Source organism: Poromitra crassiceps (genome assembly GCF_964638095.1).
Source record: "Poromitra crassiceps genome assembly, chromosome: 15".
NCBI lineage: Eukaryota > Metazoa > Chordata > Actinopteri > Beryciformes > Melamphaidae > Poromitra > Poromitra crassiceps.
In genome coordinates, this window is record NC_139634.1 from 5,234,056 (window position 1) to 5,256,555 (window position 22,500).

Here is a 22,500-nt window from a genome sequence, read left to right on the forward strand (position 1 = left end):
TGTGTGTGTGTGTGTGTGTGTGTGTGTGTGTGTGTGTGTGTCTGTGCACGTGTTTGTGCGCACATGTATGTTTTGGCTTGGCGTGTAACCTCTGTCACTTCTCCCTCTCATAAATCACAGCAGCAGGGTTTGAGTTTCCCTTTTGTCAAACAATCCCAGTGTGACAGACTGACAGAGCCGTGAGGACTAAACATGCACCCACAGACAGACTGCACAGTCACCAGCGTGCCACTGCTCTGTTGACATGGGAGTGCCAGTCTGTGAGAGGCATGGGTCGATTTCCGGTTTTACCGGTTTGGTTCGGTGTACGAGCCCAAACCGTGCAAACCCAAACCCCCCCTTTTTTTTTCTTCTTTTTTTTTTTCTTAATAAAAAAAATAGTGCAATCCATTCTGATTGCACTATTTTTCTTATTAGCCTCTTTTCAAGTTGCACTAGTAGGCAAAAGTCTTATTTTGAAGAAAAGTTATTTTTATTCAGTGTTAGTGCTGGTTGGCATACCAGCTTAGAGGTGCATTATTGCAACCAACTGCAGTCGCATTACAGTCATTTATGGGCTACAAAATTTTTGTTGTTGTAAAATTCGATATACCGGTTTGATACAGTTTTTTGGGGAATATCGAACCAGTTTCAACATTTTCAAACCGACCCGTGCCTAGTCTGTGACAGACAGACTGCACAGTCACCAGTGTGCCACTGCTCTAGAGTGCCAGTCTGTGACAGACAGACTGCTCTAGAGTGCCAGTCTGTGACAGACAGACTGCTCTAGAGTGCCAGTCTGTGACAGACAGACTGCTCTGGAGTGCCAGTCTGTGACAGACAGACTGCTCTGGAGTGCCAGTCTGTGACAGACAGAGCAGCTCACTCAGCACAAACAGGCCACAGCCTCCATTGTTGGGCTTTCCAGGCCACTGAGCGCAGATGAAAGCCAGACCGTCACCCAACAACATGCCAGTGATTTTCTGTCCCAAACGCACACACACACACACACACACACACACACACACACACACACACACACACACACACACACACACACACACACACACACACACACACACACACACACACACACACTGCTCTCTGGTATGCTTTATTCTGCTCTTTGGTTCTGGATGCCGCCATTATCAAAGCAAAGGCCTTTTCTGTTTCTTTCCTCTTTTCTTTTTGTTGTTGTAAAGAAGCAAATGTCATGTATCACACAAATGACCGTCGTGTATCGCAGACATAGAGCAGGCCAATCAAACGACTTCCCCATGGTCGGGGCGCCTGTTTGGGGGGGGGGGGGGAACTGGGGGGGAATAGTGTAATCCTCCGACGCGCTACGTCCTGCCGGTGAAACTCGTCGCTGTCAGGAGAGAAGAAGCAGATGGCGACTGCACATGTATCGGAGGAAGCATGTGCTCGTCTCCGGCTCTCCCCACATCGGCAGAGGGGGTGGGGCAACGACCGTGACAGCAGGGAAGATTGGCCAATTGAAATTGGTGAGAAAAATGGGAGACAAACTGAAAGTAATTATTAAAAAAAGGTGTTAGAGAGATATGGAAAGAACGCATTAAATACAACAGTGCTCCATCTCGCACTCTCATCCTCTCCCTCAAATCCTCATTTTTGACGTCACACTCTCAATTAAGGTCAATGAAGGCGAAAGTGTGTGATGCATTACCATGTGTGTTCCTGGCTGATGCATTACCATGTGTGTGATGCATTACCATGTGTCTGATGCATTACCATGTGTCTGATGCATTACCATGTGTGTGATGCATTACCATGTGTCTGATGCATTACCATGTGTGTGATGCATTACCATGTGTGTGATGCATTACCATGTGTGTGATGCATTACCATGTGTGTGATGCATTACCATGTGTGTGATGCATTACCATGTGTGTTCCTGGCTGATGCATTACCATGTGTGTGATGCATTACCATTAGGGATGGGTACCGTTCACATTTGAACCGATACCGGTACGATACCGGTACCTGGAATTCGGTACGGTACCCAAAACGGTACCATTTTCGGTACTTTACACGCTCTAATAACTAAAAAAATTACAGTTGTAAAAAAATAATAATCCAAACTTCTCAGAGAGAGCGGTCGGTATTCACTAAAGCCTTCATATCTCAGGCTCTGTAGCACATAGAAACATAAAATAAAAAGCATTTGAGAGCTTAATCCTTTGGCTTTTCGTATTATATTTGCCCTAATGTTCATTAAAAAAATGTTTTATCTTTAACCCCTAAAAATAAAAATATTCTAATGCATTTTAAGAAATGTTAATAAAGATTATGGCAAATGTAACCCTTCCAAATAAAAAGCCACAGGTTTAAGCTCTCAAATGCTTTTTATTTCATGTTGATAGCTACTATACAGGCTGAGGAAATACGTTATGTTGAACCCTTGACAATTACTGCAGCAAGAGTAACGTTAGCGTTTAACGTTTAACGTAGTAACGTTTGCAGTCGTTGTGAAGACAGTGAAAAGCCCCGTTATCTAACAACCACAACGGCAGTGAAACAACTTATCCAGCTAACGCTAGCTAATTAAATAACGTTACCTGATGTTGTATAAGTCGATGCCTCTCTCAACGTTACAGCTGAGGAGGTGCTGCTAACGTTAGCTGTGGTGCGCTGCCTGCTTCATTCACCCTCAGCCTATCTAAGACGTTACAGTCTTCAGCATTTAGCTAAATACATCTTGTGTTTGACCATGCTTCCTCAAGTTTGAGGTGTTTCCCTACTAGTCAGCTTTGCAATTCACATCACAAATGTTGCAACCAGTGTTGTCTGAGTCTATCTTGGTAAAGTGTAGCCACATTTTTGGACCGCTTTCGGCTGGCCCTGTTTTGCTTTCAGGACCTTCAGGTAGAGTGACGTACTGACGTAACGCGCTCTTGCGTGTTGCCTTAAGGTTCCGTCGGAATTTCTATTTTACCCACTCTCTTTCTATTACTCAGATGCGTTCAAGTACCGAAATTAGGTACCGCTCGTTTTTATGTGAACTGGTACGGGGCAGTACCGACGTATTTCGGTCGGTGCCTGTAAAAGTACCGAGTTCGGTACCCATCCCTAATTACCATGTGTATGATGCATTACCATGTGTGTGATGCATTACCATGTGTGTTCCTGGCTGATGCATTACCATGTGTGTGATGCATTACCATGTGTGTTCCTGGCTGATGCATTACCATGTGTGTGATGCATTACCATGTGGGTGATGCATTACCATGTGTGTTCCTGGCTGATGCATTACCATGTGTGTGATGCATTACCATGTGGGTGATGCATTACCATGTGTGTGATGCTACCATGTGTGTGATGCATTACCATGTGTGTGATGCATTACCATGTGTGTTCCTGACTGATGCATTACCATGTGTGTGATGCATTACCATGTGTGTTCCTGGCTGATGCATTACCATGTGTGTGATGCATTACCATGTGTGTTCCTGGCTGATGCATTACCATGTGTGTTCCTGGCTGATGCATTACCATGTGTGTGATGCATTACCATGTGGGTGATGCATTACCATGTGTGTGATGCTACCATGTGTGTAATGCATTACCATGTGTGTGATGCATTACCATGTGTGTGATGCATTACCATGTGTGTGATGCATTACCATATGTGTTCCTGGCTGATGCATTACCATGTGTGTGATGCATTACCATGTGGGTGATGCATTACCATGTGTGTGATGCTACCATGTGTGTAATGCATTACCATGTGTGTGATGCATTACCATGTGTGTGATGCATTACCATGTGTGTGATGCATTACCATATGTGTTCCTGGCTGATGCATTACCATGTGGGTGATGCATTACCATGTGTGTTCCTGGCTGATGCATTACCATGTGTGTGATGCATTACCATGTGGGTGATGCATTACCATGTGTGTGATGCTACCATGTGTGTGATGCATTACCATGTGTGTGATGCATTACCATGTGTGTTCCTGACTGATGCATTACCATGTGTGTGATGCATTACCATGTGTGTTCCTGGCTGATGCATTACCATGTGTGTGATGCATTACCATGTGTGTTCCTGGCTGATGCATTACCATGTGTGTTCCTGGCTGATGCATTACCATGTGTGTGATGCATTACCATGTGGGTGATGCATTACCATGTGTGTGATGCTACCATGTGTGTAATGCATTACCATGTGTGTGATGCATTACCATGTGTGTGATGCATTACCATGTGTGTGATGCATTACCATATGTGTTCCTGGCTGATGCATTACCATGTGTGTGATGCATTACCATGTGTGTTCCTGACTGATGCATTACCATGTGTGTGATGCATTACCATGTGTGTGATGCATTACCATGTGTGTTCCTGACTGATGCATTACCATGTGTGTGATGCATTACCATGTGTGTGATGCATTACCATGTGTGTTCCTGGCTGATGCATTACCATGTGTGTGATGCATTACCATGTGTGTTCCTGACTGATGCATTACCATGTGTGTGATGCATTACCATGTGTGTGATGCATTACCATGTGTGTTCCTGGCTGAGACGTCTGCACTGATCTGCAGACAGCAACGTTTCACGCTGCATCCCCAACAATTACACCCAACTGCATCATTATGAGTCTGCACAATAGGGAGCACCCGTAAAGACACCGTAAAGAGCCCCGCCTCTCTGCTGCTGAGCCCCGCCTCTCTGCTGCTGCTGCTGCTGCGACTGAGATGAAGAGGCACACAGACATCAGCCCCCCAACCGGCCAAGTTATTTTCCACAAATGTGTTTAAAAGCCATCTAATTGGTGGGAATGCGCACAGTCGACTCCCACAATCCTTTTATGATGAGTATCTGCTGCTGAAGGCACGGAGCAGGACAAGATGGCGGCGGAGACTAGGAATACACACACACACACACACACACACACACACACACGCACACGCACACGCGCACACACACACACACACACACACACACACACACACACACACACACACACACAGAGCCACAAGCATGAAAAGGCATTATTTCATTACCCCCCCCCCCCCCACATTGACTTGAGGTTTCGGTGGTAATCTTAGGCCTATTTTCTCACTTTTTCTTACGTTAATCTCCCCTCTCGTTCTTCTCTCCTCATGCCCCTCCATCCTTCCCGTCCCTTCGTCTGTGGGCCCCGGCTCTATTTTGCGGTGGTGAGATGAAGAGATTTTTGGCAGCGAGATGCCCAGGCTTTTTGTTCAGTCTTTGCTATTTTTATTTGAATTCCAGCTTCCCCCCCGCCTCACAGTCTGTTGTGTCAGTTCACACCACACAGGAGGTGCTGTCTGTACAACAATGCAGAGAGCCGAGCGTATAGAACATATTACAGCCGACACATCAAACTCACATTCCCCCGACTCCACATATTACTCAGATATATTATAGCTCATTTTTGCCCCGTTGGCGCCATTAGGAGTCTTATGGTTTGACCCCTGCTCTGATTGAAGTGAAGCTCGTATATATTTTTTACAGTGTCTTCATATCAGTCGTCTCCACTTCAAGAGCTTTCTGGCCCCGGCTGTATGTTCACTTGAATTATGACTCCTGCTATATTCGTTAGGCTCTTCTTCTCCTTTTCCATATTGGATCTGCTGCGTGATGTTGAAGGTCAGAGGGTACATACACTGCTACCGCCAGCCGTCAGCTGCCACACATTAGATACAGGCCTTTTTATTGTTGAGAGTAAACTCACTCTTCTCCTCACCGGCACGGGCGTGAAACAGGCGCGCGCACACGGGCACACCTTCACAAAGAGAGAGAGGCGCGCCCGCGCTACGTACGTGCTGTTCACAGGCCCACACCGCCAGGCTACTACTACGTGCTGTTCACAGGCCCACACCGCCAGGCTTGTTAGCATGCAGGCATAAATCAGTGTGTTTTTCGGGGGGCTGGTCGGAGAGTCTGTGTTTTCGGCGGTCTGGTCGGGGAGTCTGCAGCGGCGGATGACCTCACCGTGTGCACCTCGCCGACTCATCCTGACGAGTCTTCGGGGAGCCCAGCTAAACGCTCCCAGATGCACAGATATCACCCCAACACATACACACACACACACACACACACACACACACACACACACACACACACCGACACACCTAGAACAACTCATCCAGGCATTTTGTATACGGAGGAACATACAGTTTCTCACAGACACTCACACACATGCAGGCACGCAGGGTGGTGCGTTTAATGGAGTGGTGAACCTCTGGTTGGTCCTGTGAGTTTGGCTTAAGTGCCCCCGGGAGCATCCAGTGCAGGAAGTCTGGGGCATTAGGACCCTGAATTGACCACACTCTGCTTGTGTAAACACACAGCTCACACTCTTTCCCTGGCCGGCATCACTACTCCTTCACAGCAGACGCACGCGCTCATCATTCAGTTTGTTACAGATTGTGAACGCGCACATTGTAAGCTTTCAAACGATGTGTCGTACATTGAAATCTGAAAATAGATGAAGAAGATATTATGCTTATTTGAATGTCCGTATTCCTAAAAGCCACATTCAGAGAAAATCACCCTGAAAGTTGGTGAACAGGCTTGGGTTGTCCTGAGCAGGGTTAGTTTGCTAACAAATTAGAAGGGGCAGTGGTGGCCCAACGGTTAGAGAAGCGAGCTTGTGACCGGAAGGTCGTCTGTTCAATCCCCGGGACCGGCAGGATAAATCTGGGTGGGGAAAGTGAAAAGGCAGCGCTTGCCCCTCCCTCATTACCACCACTGAGGTGCCCTTGAGCAAGGCCCTTAACCCCAACCGCTCCAGTGGAGCTGGTCAGTGGCCAGCAGATCAGACTGTGGTTGTACTGGTCAGCTTCCAGGTGTGAATGTGTGTGAATGTGAACAGGGCACTCCTGAAAAAGAGAGCATTGCTCTCAGTGAGACTCCCCCTGTATAAATAAAGGTAAAAAAAAAAAAAAAAAAAAAAAGTATTTAGTGATCCTACAACCGTTGTTTGTTCTGTTGAGTGTCTTCTCCAACATCTAAATGGGCCAGACCGTGTCACAGCTTTTTCAAAATGGCTTCAATTAACAACATAAGAGAGGAGACTTTGAAACAGACTCTTTGAATAATCTTTGCCCATGAATCAATAGTGAAAACCTTTCATCATCCTCCAACTTAGTACATCCTGCACACTAAATCTCTCTATTGTCAATATCTTTCAGGCCTATAGTTGATATATACTTTCTATAGTTCAGATATAGTTAAGATATAGTTATATGTAGTCCGCCAAGGACCTTACCAACAACCCCCCCCCCCCCACACACACACACACAAACTCACTACCTCCTCCTAAACTCAACTGAACCCCCCCCTTCCCCCCCATAAAACTGGAACTCATATCTAATTTAATGCCTGCTTAACTGGGACTGTAAATTCATGTAAATTCCCTGCACATTTAACACATTCACTGCCAACAGTTTTTTTTTTACTGTAGGTAGCTTCTGCCAAGGGTTTTTTTGAGGATTCTGGCTCATCTTTCAAGAGCCGAGGATTATTTTCTGTTAGGATTTTGTGAACACAAAATATCTCAAAAGAAATAATAGAATGTGTGCTTTCTCTGTCTAAAAGAGTTAGTTTGTAGAGTTAGTAGTTATGTAGGCATTAGCAGTTGAATACAGCATGGTTTCAGCGTCTGAAATTGAAAGCTGAGAAAAATGCCTTTTTGTGAAATTCGATAGAACAGTCACTTTAACCATTTATTTTTGGCATCAGTAAGACGTCAGACATCCAAACAATAGTTTTGAACAGTATTTTCCTCCATAACAACAGGAAACCCCCCTCTCCTTCAAACTCCTCCCTCCGTGTGTGTTCTCCTCCTCCCTCCGTGGCTGCAGCGGGTGTGTCACAAGCGAGTTTCTGCTGCCTGTCTGCTGCCTGGCGGCCCCTCGTCGGGCGAGCCTGGATGGGGCTCGCTCGTTTCTTGGGGTTTCGGTTGAGAGCTTTGATGAAGCTTTTGCGATTGGCTTTATGCTGCGTGTTTCAAAGTGTGTTGCACCCAGTCTATTTTTGGAACCCCCCACTGTTGTGCGCCACCGTTGTGCGCCAGCGCGAAAGCATTTTCGCCAAACCATTCTACAGTATGAGAATGGTTTCCTCACGCTTTTCCCTGCAGTTTTGGCTCGCTTTCTCTAGTCTGGAGAGCACTGTCGCCACTTAGTGGGTCGGTGGAATGGGTTGTACACGTTCGGTGGCTCCCATATTTTTATAGGAGACGTAAAAGGGTTTGATCCACGTCCCACCGTCAAAAAAAAAAAAAAAAAAATTTTGACGAGATATCTCGTCCACGGCAGTCAAGCGTTGGTTTCTGCTTGACGAGATATCTCGTCCACTGCAGTGAACGTGTTAATGCCTATTTAACTTAGCATGTAAATTTCATGTACATTCAATGTAAACTCTTATTTAACTCCGACTGTAAATTCATGTAAATCCACTGCCTATTTAACGTCTATTTAACTCAGTCTGTAAATCTCATGTAAATTCAACGCAAATTCATATTTATCATCGACAGAACACTTCACCACTCATGTACACATTGTATATATTGACTCGATTTGATTGCACTTGCAACTTTGTGATTGTCTTTAGTAGGGGTGTCACGATACACTCAGTTCACGATACGATACGTATCACGATACTGGGTTCACGATAACGATACGATACGATACGATTTTAACAATATTTTTTTAAACTTGAATAATGACAATATATGACTGGAAAAGTAGTATTTTATTTGAAATGCACAAATACAAAACATGCTGTTGTGGGAAATTGTTATTACAATAACAACTAGAAAAAACATGAGATTGGAGATAAGGCTTATCTTGAAATAGAATGAGTTACACCGTCACTTAGATTTACTTTGAACTAAAAGGTTTCTCAGCAGTATAAATTCTCATTATGCATCTTCAGTTTTTCTTCAAACTCAAACAACAAGACTTTTCTTAATCTATTTTTTATGCATCTTCAGTTTTTCCTGTCAAGTAAACAGTTTTGCCAGAAACTCAATTGAATGGTTTCTCTCCTGTATAACTTCTCATGTGTTCAACTGAACTACTTTCCACACATTGAACTTCAACAAACAAAGACGTTTCTTAGTCTATTTTTTGGAAAAAAAAAAAAAAAAATTGCGATATGAGATTTAATCTCAACGATACATATCGTGACGTTTTACTATCGCGAAATTTCGTGGGACGATATATTGTGACACCCCTAGTCTTTAGTGATCCTCCTACTTCTTATCTCTGTATATTGACGTGACCGCTACGCTGCATACAGACACTAGGACAAATTCCTCGTATGTAACTTGCATACTGTGGCAATAAAAGTGATTCTGATTGTGATTCTGATTAAGATATAGTTAAGAGATAGTTGGCTCAGCCGTATGGTCTCAACTGGGCTCCAGTCACTGATATTGAAATCCTTGCTGAGTCCCTCCTGTCCCAGCCAGCTGCTGACCCATCCAGCAGGGCCGTGTAATCGAACAGACATTGTGAGCCTCAAAGGCTTCCCTCACTCTCCTTTAGAAGCCTGTTTTATACGCCTGAGCTGCTGATGTGTCTGAACGGCCCTCGCTCTCCTTTAGAAGCCTGTTTTATACGTCTGAGCCGCTGATGTGTCTGAACGGCCCTCGCTCTCCTTTAGAAGCCTGTTTTATACGCCTGAGCTGCTGATGTGTCTGAACGGCCCTCGCTCTCCTTTAGAAGCCTGTTTTATACGTCTGAGCCGCTGATGTGTCTGAACGGCCCTCGCTCTCCTTTAGAAGCCTGTTTTATACGCCTGAGCTGCTGATGTGTCTGAACGGCCCTCGCTCTCCTTTAGAAGCCTGTTTTATACGCCTGAGCCGCTGATGTGTCTGAACGGCCCTCGCTCTCCTTTAGAAGCCTGTTTTATACGCCTGAGCTGCTGATGTGTCTGAACGGCCCTCGCTCTCCTTTAGAAGCCTGTTTTATACGCCTGAGCTGCTGATGTGTCTGAACGGCCCTCGCTCTCCTTTAGAAGCCTGTTTTATACGCCTGAGCTGCTGATGTGTCTGAACGGCCCTCGCTCTCCTTTAGAAGCCTGTTTTATACGTCTGAGCCGCTGATGTGTCTGAACGGCCCTCGCTCTCCTTTAGAAGCCTGTTTTATACGTCTGAGCCGCTGATGTGTCTGAACGGCCCTCGCTCTCCTTTAGAAGCCTGTTTTATACGCCTGAGCTGCTGATGTGTCTGAACGGCCCTCGCTCTCCTTTAGAAGCCTGTTTTATACGCCTGAGCTGCTGATGTGTCTGAACGGCCCTCGCTCTCCTTTAGAAGCCTGTTTTATACGCCTGAGCTGCTGATGTGTCTGAACGTCCCTCTCCTTTAGAAGCCTGTTTTATACGCCTGAGCTGCTGATGTGTCTGAACGGCCCTCGCTCTCCTTTAGAAGCCTGTTTTATACGCCTGAGCTGCTGATGTGTCTGAACGTCCCTCGCTCTCCTTTAGAAGCCTGTTTTATACGTCTGAGCCGCTGATGTGTCTGAACGGCCCTCGCTCTCCTTTAGAAGCCTGTTTTATACGTCTGAGCCGCTGATGTGTCTGAACGGCCCTCGCTCTCCTTTAGAAGCCTGTTTTATACGCCTGAGCTGCTGATGTGTCTGAACGGCCCTCGCTCTCCTTTAGAAGCCTGTTTTATACGCCTGAGCTGCTGATGTGTCTGAACGGCCCTCGCTCTCCTTTAGAAGCCTGTTTTATACGCCTGAGCTGCTGATGTGTCTGAACGTCCCTCGCTCTCCTTTAGAAGCCTGTTTTATACGCCTGAGCTGCTGATGTGTCTGAACGGCCCTCGCTCTCCTTTAGAAGCCTGTTTTATACGCCTGAGCTGCTGATGTGTCTGAGCGGCCCTCGCTCTCCTTTAGAAGCCTGTTTTATACGCCTGAGCTGCTGATGTGTCTGAACGGCCCTCGCTCTCCTTTAGAAGCCTGTTTTATACGCCTGAGCTGCTGATGTGTCTGAACGGCCCTCGCTCTCCTTTAGAAGCCTGTTTTATACGCCTGAGCTGCTGATGTGTCTGAACGGCCCTCACTCTCCTTTAGAAGCCTGTTTTATACGCCTGAGCTGCTGATGTGTCTGAACGGCCCTCGCTCTCCTTTAGAAGCCTGTTTTATATGCCTGAGCTGCTGATGTGTCTGAACGTCCCTCGCTCTCCTTTAGAAGCCTGTTTTATACGCCTGAGCTGCTGATGTGTCTGAACGGCCCTCGCTCTCCTTTAGAAGCCTGTTTTATACGCCTGAGCTGCTGATGTGTCTGAACGGCCCTCGCTCTCCTTTAGAAGCCTGTTTTATACGCCTGAGCTGCTGATGTGTCTGAACGGCCCTCGCTCTCCTTTAGAAGCCTGTTTTATACGCCTGAGCTGCTGATGTGTCTGAACGTCCCTCGCTCTCCTTTAGAAGCCTGTTTTATACGCCTGAGCTGCTGATGTGTCTGAACGTCCCTCACTCTCCTTTAGAAGCCTGTTTTATACGCCTGAGCTGCTGATGTGTCTGAACGGCCCTCGCTCTCCTTTAGAAGCCTGTTTTATACGCCTGAGCTGCTGATGTGTCTGAACGGCCCTCACTCTCCTTTAGAAGCCTGTTTTATACGCCTGAGCTGCTGATGTGTCTGAACGGCCCTCACTCTCCTTTAGAAGCCTGTTTTATACGCCTGAGCTGCTGATGTGTCTGAACGGCCCTCGCTCTCCTTTAGAAGCCTGTTTTATACGCCTGAGCTGCTGATGTGTCTGAACGGCCCTCGCTCTCCTTTAGAAGCCTGTTTTATACGCCTGAGCTGCTGATGTGTCTGAACGGCCCTCGCTCTCCTTTAGAAGCCTGTTTTATACGCCTGAGCTGCTGATGTGTCTGAACGGCCCTCGCTCTCCTTTAGAAGCCTGTTTTATACGCCTGAGCTGCTGATGTGTCTGAACGGCCCTCACTCTCCTTTAGAAGCCTGTTTTATACGCCTGAGCTGCTGATGTGTCTGAACGGCCCTCGCTCTCCTTTAGAAGCCTGTTTTATACGCCTGAGCTGCTGATGTGTCTGAACGGCCCTCGCTCTCCTTTAGAAGCCTGTTTTATACGCCTGAGCTGCTGATGTGTCTGAACGGCCCTCGCTCTGCTTTAGAAGCCTGTTTTATACGCCTGAGCTGCTGATGTGTCTGAACGGCCCTCGCTCTCCTTTAGAAGCCTGTTTTATACGCCTGAGCTGCTGATGTGTCTGAACGGCCCTCGCTCTCCTTTAGAAGCCTGTTTTATATGCCTGAGCTGCTGATGTGTCTGAACGGCCCTCGCTTTCCTTTAGAAGCCTGTTTTATACGCCTGAGCCACTGATGTGTCTGAACGGCCCTCGCTCTCCTTTAGAAGCCTGTTTTATACGCCTGAGCTGCTGATGTGTCTGAACGGCCCTCGCTCTCCTTTAGAAGCCTGTTTTATACGCCTGAGCCGCTGATGTGTCTGAACGGCCCTCGCTTTCCTTTAGAAGCCTGTTTTATACGCCTGAGCCGCTGATGTGTCTGAACGGCCCTCGCTCTCCTTTAGAAGCCTGTTTTATACGCCTGAGCCGCTGATGTGTCTGAACGGCCCTCGCTCTCCTTTAGAAGCCTGTTTTATACGCCTGAGCTGCTGATGTGTCTGAACGGCCCTCGCTCTCCTTTAGAAGCCTGTTTTATACGCCTGAGCCGCTGATGTGTCTGAACGGCCCTCGCTCTCCTTTAGAAGCCTGTTTTATACGCCTGAGCTGCTGATGTGTCTGAACGGCCCTCGCTCTCCTTTAGAAGCCTGTTTTATACGCCTGAGCTGCTGATGTGTCTGAACGGCCCTCGCTCTCCTTTAGAAGCCTGTTTTATACGCCTGAGCCGCTGATGTGTCTGAACGGCCCTCGCTCTCCTTTAGAAGCCTGTTTTATACGCCTGAGCCGCTGATGTGTCTGAACGGCCCTCGCTCTCCTTTAGAAGCCTGTTTTATACGCCTGAGCTGCTGATGTGTCTGAACGGCCCTCACTCTCCTTTAGAAGCCTGTTTTATACGCCTGAGCTGCTGATGTGTCTGAACGGCCCTCGCTCTCCTTTAGAAGCCTGTTTTATACGCCTGAGCCGCTGATGTGTCTGAACGGCCCTCGCTCTCCTTTAGAAGCCTGTTTTATACGCCTGAGCTGCTGATGTGTCTGAACGGCCCTCGCTCTCCTTTAGAAGCCTGTTTTATACGCCTGAGCCGCTGATGTGTCTGAACGCCCCTCACTCTCCTTTAGAAGCCTGTTTTATACGCCTGAGCCGCTGATGTGTCTGAACGGCCCTCGCTCTCCTTTAGAAGCCTGTTTTATACGCCTGAGCTGCTGATGTGTCTGAACGGCCCTCGCTCTCCTTTAGAAGCCTGTTTTATACGTCTGAGCCGCTGATGTGTCTGAACGGCTCTCGCTCTCCTTTAGAAGCCTGTTTTATACGCCTGAGCCGCTGATGTGTCTGAACGTCCCTCGCTTTCCTTTAGAAGCCTGTTTTATACGCCTGAGCTGCTGATGTGTCTGAACGGCCCTCGCTCTCCTTTAGAAGCCTGTTTTATACGCCTGAGCCGCTGATGTGTCTGAACGGCCCTCGCTCTCCTTTAGAAGCCTGTTTTATACGCCTGAGCCGCTGATGTGTCTGAACGGCCCTCGCTCTCCTTTAGAAGCCTGTTTTATACGCCTGAGCTGCTGATGTGTCTGAACGGCCCTCGCTCTCCTTTAGAAGCCTGTTTTATACGCCTGAGCCGCTGATGTGTCTGAACGGCCCTCGCTCTCCTTTAGAAGCCTGTTTTATACGCCTGAGCTGCTGATGTGTCTGAACGGCCCTCGCTCTCCTTTAGAAGCCTGTTTTATACGCCTGAGCCGCTGATGTGTCTGAACGGCCCTCGCTCTCCTTTAGAAGCCTGTTTTATACGCCTGAGCTGCTGATGTGTCTGAACGGCCCTCGCTCTCCTTTAGAAGCCTGTTTTATACGCCTGAGCTGCTGATGTGTCTGAACGGCCCTCGCTCTCCTTTAGAAGCCTGTTTTATACGCCTGAGCTGCTGATGTGTCTGAACGTCCCTCGCTCTCCTTTAGAAGCCTGTTTTATACGCCTGAGCTGCTGATGTGTCTGAACGTCCCTCGCTCTCCTTTAGAAGCCTGTTTTATACGCCTGAGCTGCTGATGTGTCTGAACGTCCCTCGCTCTCCTTTAGAAGCCTGTTTTATACGCCTGAGCTGCTGATGTGTCTGAACCTGTTTTATACGCCTGAGCTGCTGATGTGTCTGAACGGCCCTCGCTCTCCTTTAGAAGCCTGTTTTATACGCCTGAGCTGCTGATGTGTCTGAACCTGTTTTATACGCCTGAGCTGCTGATGTGTCTGAACGTCCCTCGCTCTCCTTTAGAAGCCTGTTTTATACGCCTGAGCTGCTGATGTGTCTGAACGTCCCTCGCTCTCCTTTAGAAGCCTGTTTTATACGCCTGAGCTGCTGATGTGTCTGAATGGCCCTCGCTCTCCTTTAGAAGCCTGTTTTATACGCCTGAGCTGCTGATGTGTCTGAACGTCCCTCGCTCTCCTTTAGAAGCCTGTTTTATACGCCTGAGCTGCTGATGTGTCTGAACCTGTTTTATACGCCTGAGCTGCTGATGTGTCTGAACGGCCCTCGCTCTCCTTTAGAAGCCTGTTTTATACGCCTGAGCTGCTGATGTGTCTGAACGGCCCTCGCTCTCCTTTAGAAGCCTGTTTTATACGCCTGAGCTGCTGATGTGTCTGAACGGCCCTCGCTCTCCTTTAGAAGCCTGTTTTATACGTCTGAGCCGCTGATGTGTCTGAACGGCCCTCGCTCTCCTTTAGAAGCCTGTTTTATACGTCTGAGCCGCTGATGTGTCTGAACGGCCCTCGCTCTCCTTTAGAAGCCTGTTTTATACGCCTGAGCTGCTGATGTGTCTGAACGGCCCTCGCTCTCCTTTAGAAGCCTGTTTTATACGCCTGAGCTGCTGATGTGTCTGAACGGCCCTCGCTCTCCTTTAGAAGCCTGTTTTATACGCCTGAGCTGCTGATGTGTCTGAACGTCCCTCTCCTTTAGAAGCCTGTTTTATACGCCTGAGCTGCTGATGTGTCTGAACGGCCCTCGCTCTCCTTTAGAAGCCTGTTTTATACGCCTGAGCTGCTGATGTGTCTGAACGTCCCTCGCTCTCCTTTAGAAGCCTGTTTTATACGTCTGAGCCGCTGATGTGTCTGAACGGCCCTCGCTCTCCTTTAGAAGCCTGTTTTATACGTCTGAGCCGCTGATGTGTCTGAACGGCCCTCGCTCTCCTTTAGAAGCCTGTTTTATACGCCTGAGCTGCTGATGTGTCTGAACGGCCCTCGCTCTCCTTTAGAAGCCTGTTTTATACGCCTGAGCTGCTGATGTGTCTGAACGGCCCTCGCTCTCCTTTAGAAGCCTGTTTTATACGCCTGAGCTGCTGATGTGTCTGAACGTCCCTCGCTCTCCTTTAGAAGCCTGTTTTATACGCCTGAGCTGCTGATGTGTCTGAACGGCCCTCGCTCTCCTTTAGAAGCCTGTTTTATACGCCTGAGCTGCTGATGTGTCTGAGCGGCCCTCGCTCTCCTTTAGAAGCCTGTTTTATACGCCTGAGCTGCTGATGTGTCTGAACGGCCCTCGCTCTCCTTTAGAAGCCTGTTTTATACGCCTGAGCTGCTGATGTGTCTGAACGGCCCTCGCTCTCCTTTAGAAGCCTGTTTTATACGCCTGAGCTGCTGATGTGTCTGAACGGCCCTCACTCTCCTTTAGAAGCCTGTTTTATACGCCTGAGCTGCTGATGTGTCTGAACGGCCCTCGCTCTCCTTTAGAAGCCTGTTTTATATGCCTGAGCTGCTGATGTGTCTGAACGTCCCTCGCTCTCCTTTAGAAGCCTGTTTTATACGCCTGAGCTGCTGATGTGTCTGAACGGCCCTCGCTCTCCTTTAGAAGCCTGTTTTATACGCCTGAGCTGCTGATGTGTCTGAACGGCCCTCGCTCTCCTTTAGAAGCCTGTTTTATACGCCTGAGCTGCTGATGTGTCTGAACGGCCCTCGCTCTCCTTTAGAAGCCTGTTTTATACGCCTGAGCTGCTGATGTGTCTGAACGTCCCTCGCTCTCCTTTAGAAGCCTGTTTTATACGCCTGAGCTGCTGATGTGTCTGAACGTCCCTCACTCTCCTTTAGAAGCCTGTTTTATACGCCTGAGCTGCTGATGTGTCTGAACGGCCCTCGCTCTCCTTTAGAAGCCTGTTTTATACGCCTGAGCTGCTGATGTGTCTGAACGGCCCTCACTCTCCTTTAGAAGCCTGTTTTATACGCCTGAGCTGCTGATGTGTCTGAACGGCCCTCACTCTCCTTTAGAAGCCTGTTTTATACGCCTGAGCTGCTGATGTGTCTGAACGGCCCTCGCTCTCCTTTAGAAGCCTGTTTTATACGCCTGAGCCACTGATGTGTCTGAACGGCCCTCGCTCTCCTTTAGAAGCCTGTTTTATACGCCTGAGCTGCTGATGTGTCTGAACGGCCCTCGCTCTCCTTTAGAAGCCTGTTTTATACGCCTGAGCCACTGATGTGTCTGAACGGCCCTCGCTCTCCTTTAGAAGCCTGTTTTATACGCCTGAGCTGCTGATGTGTCTGAACGTCCCTCGCTCTCCTTTAGAAGCCTGTTTTATACGCCTGAGCTGCTGATGTGTCTGAACGTCCCTCGCTCTCCTTTAGAAGCCTGTTTTATACGCCTGAGCTGCTGATGTGTCTGAACGGCCCTCGCTCTCCTTTAGAAGCCTGTTTTATACGCCTGAGCTGCTGATGTGTCTGAACGGCCCTCGCTCTCCTTTAGAAGCCTGTTTTATACGCCTGAGCTGCTGATGTGTCTGAACGGCCCTCGCTCTCCTTTAGAAGCCTGTTTTATACGCCTGAGCTGCTGATGTGTCTGAACGGCCCTCGCTCTCCTTTAGAAGCCTGTTTTATACGCCTGAGCTGCTGATGTGTCTGAACGGCCCTCGCTCTGCTTTAGAAGCCTGTTTTATACGCCTGAGCTGCTGATGTGTCTGAACGGCCCTCGCTCTCCTTTAGAAGCCTGTTTTATACGCCTGAGCTGCTGATGTGTCTGAACGGCCCTCGCTCTCCTTTAGAAGCCTGTTTTATATGCCTGAGCTGCTGATGTGTCTGAACGGCCCTCGCTTTCCTTTAGAAGCCTGTTTTATACGCCTGAGCCACTGATGTGTCTGAACGGCCCTCGCTCTCCTTTAGAAGCCTGTTTTATACGCCTGAGCTGCTGATGTGTCTGAACGGCCCTCGCTCTCCTTTAGAAGCCTGTTTTATACGCCTGAGCCGCTGATGTGTCTGAACGGCCCTCGCTTTCCTTTAGAAGCCTGTTTTATACGCCTGAGCCGCTGATGTGTCTGAACGGCCCTCGCTCTCCTTTAGAAGCCTGTTTTATACGCCTGAGCCGCTGATGTGTCTGAACGGCCCTCGCTCTCCTTTAGAAGCCTGTTTTATACGCCTGAGCTGCTGATGTGTCTGAACGGCCCTCGCTCTCCTTTAGAAGCCTGTTTTATACGCCTGAGCCGCTGATGTGTCTGAACGGCCCTCGCTCTCCTTTAGAAGCCTGTTTTATACGCCTGAGCTGCTGATGTGTCTGAACGGCCCTCGCTCTCCTTTAGAAGCCTGTTTTATACGCCTGAGCTGCTGATGTGTCTGAACGGCCCTCGCTCTCCTTTAGAAGCCTGTTTTATACGCCTGAGCCGCTGATGTGTCTGAACGGCCCTCGCTCTCCTTTAGAAGCCTGTTTTATACGCCTGAGCCGCTGATGTGTCTGAACGGCCCTCGCTCTCCTTTAGAAGCCTGTTTTATACGCCTGAGCTGCTGATGTGTCTGAACGGCCCTCACTCTCCTTTAGAAGCCTGTTTTATACGCCTGAGCTGCTGATGTGTCTGAACGGCCCTCGCTCTCCTTTAGAAGCCTGTTTTATACGCCTGAGCCGCTGATGTGTCTGAACGGCCCTCGCTCTCCTTTAGAAGCCTGTTTTATACGCCTGAGCTGCTGATGTGTCTGAACGGCCCTCGCTCTCCTTTAGAAGCCTGTTTTATACGCCTGAGCCGCTGATGTGTCTGAACGCCCCTCGCTCTCCTTTAGAAGCCTGTTTTATACGCCTGAGCCGCTGATGTGTCTGAACGGCCCTCGCTCTCCTTTAGAAGCCTGTTTTATACGCCTGAGCTGCTGATGTGTCTGAACGGCCCTCGCTCTCCTTTAGAAGCCTGTTTTATACGTCTGAGCCGCTGATGTGTCTGAACGGCTCTCGCTCTCCTTTAGAAGCCTGTTTTATACGCCTGAGCCGCTGATGTGTCTGAACGTCCCTCGCTTTCCTTTAGAAGCCTGTTTTATACGCCTGAGCTGCTGATGTGTCTGAACGGCCCTCGCTCTCCTTTAGAAGCCTGTTTTATACGCCTGAGCCGCTGATGTGTCTGAACGGCCCTCGCTCTCCTTTAGAAGCCTGTTTTATACGCCTGAGCCGCTGATGTGTCTGAACGGCCCTCGCTCTCCTTTAGAAGCCTGTTTTATACGCCTGAGCTGCTGATGTGTCTGAACGGCCCTCGCTCTCCTTTAGAAGCCTGTTTTATACGCCTGAGCCGCTGATGTGTCTGAACGGCCCTCGCTCTCCTTTAGAAGCCTGTTTTATACGCCTGAGCTGCTGATGTGTCTGAACGGCCCTCGCTCTCCTTTAGAAGCCTGTTTTATACGCCTGAGCCGCTGATGTGTCTGAACGGCCCTCGCTCTCCTTTAGAAGCCTGTTTTATACGCCTGAGCTGCTGATGTGTCTGAACGGCCCTCGCTCTCCTTTAGAAGCCTGTTTTATACGCCTGAGCTGCTGATGTGTCTGAACGGCCCTCGCTCTCCTTTAGAAGCCTGTTTTATACGCCTGAGCTGCTGATGTGTCTGAACGTCCCTCGCTCTCCTTTAGAAGCCTGTTTTATACGCCTGAGCTGCTGATGTGTCTGAACGTCCCTCGCTCTCCTTTAGAAGCCTGTTTTATACGCCTGAGCTGCTGATGTGTCTGAACGTCCCTCGCTCTCCTTTAGAAGCCTGTTTTATACGCCTGAGCTGCTGATGTGTCTGAACCTGTTTTATACGCCTGAGCTGCTGATGTGTCTGAACGGCCCTCGCTCTCCTTTAGAAGCCTGTTTTATACGCCTGAGCTGCTGATGTGTCTGAACCTGTTTTATACGCCTGAGCTGCTGATGTGTCTGAACGTCCCTCGCTCTCCTTTAGAAGCCTGTTTTATACGCCTGAGCTGCTGATGTGTCTGAACGTCCCTCGCTCTCCTTTAGAAGCCTGTTTTATACGCCTGAGCTGCTGATGTGTCTGAATGGCCCTCGCTCTCCTTTAGAAGCCTGTTTTATACGCCTGAGCTGCTGATGTGTCTGAACGTCCCTCGCTCTCCTTTAGAAGCCTGTTTTATACGCCTGAGCTGCTGATGTGTCTGAACCTGTTTTATACGCCTGAGCTGCTGATGTGTCTGAACGGGGGGAAGAGTTACGGCCTCGCCTCCTGTTACGAGAGCGGAGGGACAGACGGCACGCGGTCACATGGCCTCATAGCGGGAGGAGCCGCTCCAAAGTATGGCCTTATCTCACACACAGTGGCAGGCAGCAGGTCTTCACTGCGGGGGACCTCAGGCCAGATCACGCGGGGCCCCTGGGCCCCTGGGCCCCTGGGCCCGGTAAAGCAGGGAGATGAAGAGAGAGAGAGAGAGAGCGAGGGCCCGACGTGACCCATCGTATAAAAGCCATCCAGGGCCCCCGAGGTGAAGATGGCCAGGTTGAGCAACCCGCGGCTCCTCGGGTTGTTTTTCCCCCCGCGACTCGAGGGATCCTATAAAAACTGTTAGCTTAACGCGGGAGGACGGTCGTTAAGGAGGAGGTCAACATTAGTCTTTTACCACATGCATCACATTCAAGTGTTTTGGGAAAGTTTGTTTGGTCCCAAAGCCAAACTGTTGCTTTGTGTTTAAGATACGCTAAGTATAGATCTAAAGGTCCCATGCTTTTGAACTGAGTGTTGCTTTTCAGAAGAAGGTCAGTGACTGTGAGGTTGTTTGTGCCGTGGGAGGGGGGGGGGGGGGGGGGGGGGGGCAACTGCTGTTTCAGCACTTGGGTGAGAGTGGACAGAGACTTAAGACGTACTCAATTACCCTTCGCTGTATCTCTCCACCAAACAATCACACACGCACACATGCACACGCACATGCACACACACACACACACACACACACACACACACACACACACACACACAGACACACACACACGCACGCACGCACGCACACACACACACACACACACACACACACACACACACACACACACACACGCACAGTGCAAGTGAGGGCAAATGATTGCAGCTGGACCAGATCCACTCACAGCATATAATGTTGGACACTAAACTCTAAATCACAGAATAATTATAAACTATAACCACCTGGAAATGTATTACTTTCAGTCTTATGTGTGCACACTCATACAGCCAACACACACACACACACACACACACATGCACACACACACACACACACACACACACACACACACACACACACACACTGACTCAACTCACTGGGGCAGGATATAGTGTAGTACTTGTGTAAATAGGGAAGGCTTTCCTCTCATGGCTGCCTGGTGGGAGCAGACGTTGTTTATCTTGACCCTTCTTCTCTAAGCCTCGTTGTTTCTCTCTGTCGTTTACGCCACCATTTTCATTATCCTCACGAGACATTTCTCTTGGCCAAAGACCACTTAACTGTTTTCCCCCAGTTCAGAGACACAGAGACGAGTTCAGAGACGAGTTCAGAGACACAGAGACGAGTTCAGAGACACAGACGAGTTCAGAGACACAGAGACGAGTTCAGAGACACAGATGAGTTCAGAGACACAGAGACGAGTTCAGAGACACAGAGACGAGTTCAGAGACACAGAAACAAGTTCAGAGACACAGACGAGTTCAGAGACACAGAGACGAGTTCAGAGACACAGATGAGTTCAGAGACACAGAGACGAGTTCAGAGACACAGACGAGTTCAGAGACACAGAAACAAGTTCAGAGACACAGACGAGTTCAGAGACACAGAGACGAGTTCAGAGACACAGATGAGTTCAGAGACACAGAGACGAGTTCAGAGAGACAGACGAGTTCAGAGACACAGAGACGAGTTCAGAGACACAGATGAGTTCAGAGACACAGAGACGAGATTCAAACAGTTCAGAGACACAGAGACGAGATTCAAACAGTTCAGAGACACAGATGAGTTCAGAGACACAGAGACGAGTTCAGAGACACAGAGACGAGTTCAGAGACACAGATGAGTTCAGAGACACAGAGACGAGTTCAGAGACACAGAGACGAGTTCAGAGACACAGATGAGTTCAGAGACACAGAGACGAGTTCAGAGACACAGAGACGAGTTCAAAAGGCACAGAAACAAGTTCAGAGACACAGAGACGAGTTCAGAGACACAGAGACGAGTTCAGAGACACAGAGACGAGATTCAAACCTTATGAAATGCTAATTAATCAGGGACGTCTTTGTGATGTTGACGGAGAGGGCTGAGGTCATAAAACAAACACAGTGTCTTGATCACAATCTTCCTTCACTGCAGACATTAGAGGAGATCTTCTTGATGGAAGATCTTCTTGGCTCTGCCTGTGTCACTGACATGAATTAGTGCTTCGTCCTTTTCATCCTCCTCTCTTTCTGCCTTCCAACAGGGCCCTCTTGGCTTGGATGGCAAACCAGTGAGTATTCCCATAAGCAAAATGCGTCAAAGGCGGTTGACTCTTTTCTTTCCTTATTAACTCTGTCTTTCTCTCCTCGCAGGGTTTAGCAGGTCCCAAGGGAAGCCAGGTATGTCCTCACACACCTGTTCTGTTCTTTTTTCCCACATATCAATTACACAGAAGCAATTAAAATTGAAAGCATCGCCGCTGTGTGAACCCAGGTGAGGCCTGTGTGACCTGTGAGACAGGTGGTGCTTTGCCTTTAAGCCCATCAATCACTGTTAGCGTTTCCTCTGGGACGTCCCAGAGCGAGCCGGGGAGTCCACACCACGGTAGCCATCTTGTTGCCGTTCAACCTCTTAAGTAGTTCCAGGGCTCGCCGGCCACGGCCCCGTGGAGGAGGAGGGGGGGTCACGGCTCGACGGCGGCTGAAGACGGATCGCTCAAATCCCCACAGCGCCTCACCTCTGAGCCCCCATCGATCACCCCCGGAGAGCGCGGCGCGCACGCCAACAGCTGAGCGTGGAGAGAGGGAGAAGGAAGAGAGGGAGAGAGAAATGGGCAAGGTGGAGAGATGGGGTACACACCGTCCAGCGGGGGGAAGCGAGAGAGAGAGAGAGAGAAAGAGAGGGAGAGAAAAGAGTTTATAACTGACAACCGAGGCTCTTTAAAAAGTCGTTACAGTCTCCTCTCTTGTGGCTTCGCCTGCCAAGAGAGCCACCATCCATCCCCCGAAAT

The 22,500-nt window shown here is 48.9% G+C and overlaps 1 pseudogene across 1 annotated transcript in view; it reads left to right on the forward strand.

Moving 5' to 3' along the window:
* LOC310790827 overlaps positions 1–22,500 on the forward strand; it is a 164,184-nt pseudogene that overhangs the window by 108,671 nt on the left and 33,013 nt on the right. Inside the window, exons 6-7 of the transcript in view lie at positions 21,754–21,780; positions 21,863–21,889. The product of the transcript in view is annotated as an uncharacterized misc_RNA (transcript). The remainder of the gene's footprint in view (positions 1–21,753; positions 21,781–21,862; positions 21,890–22,500) is intronic.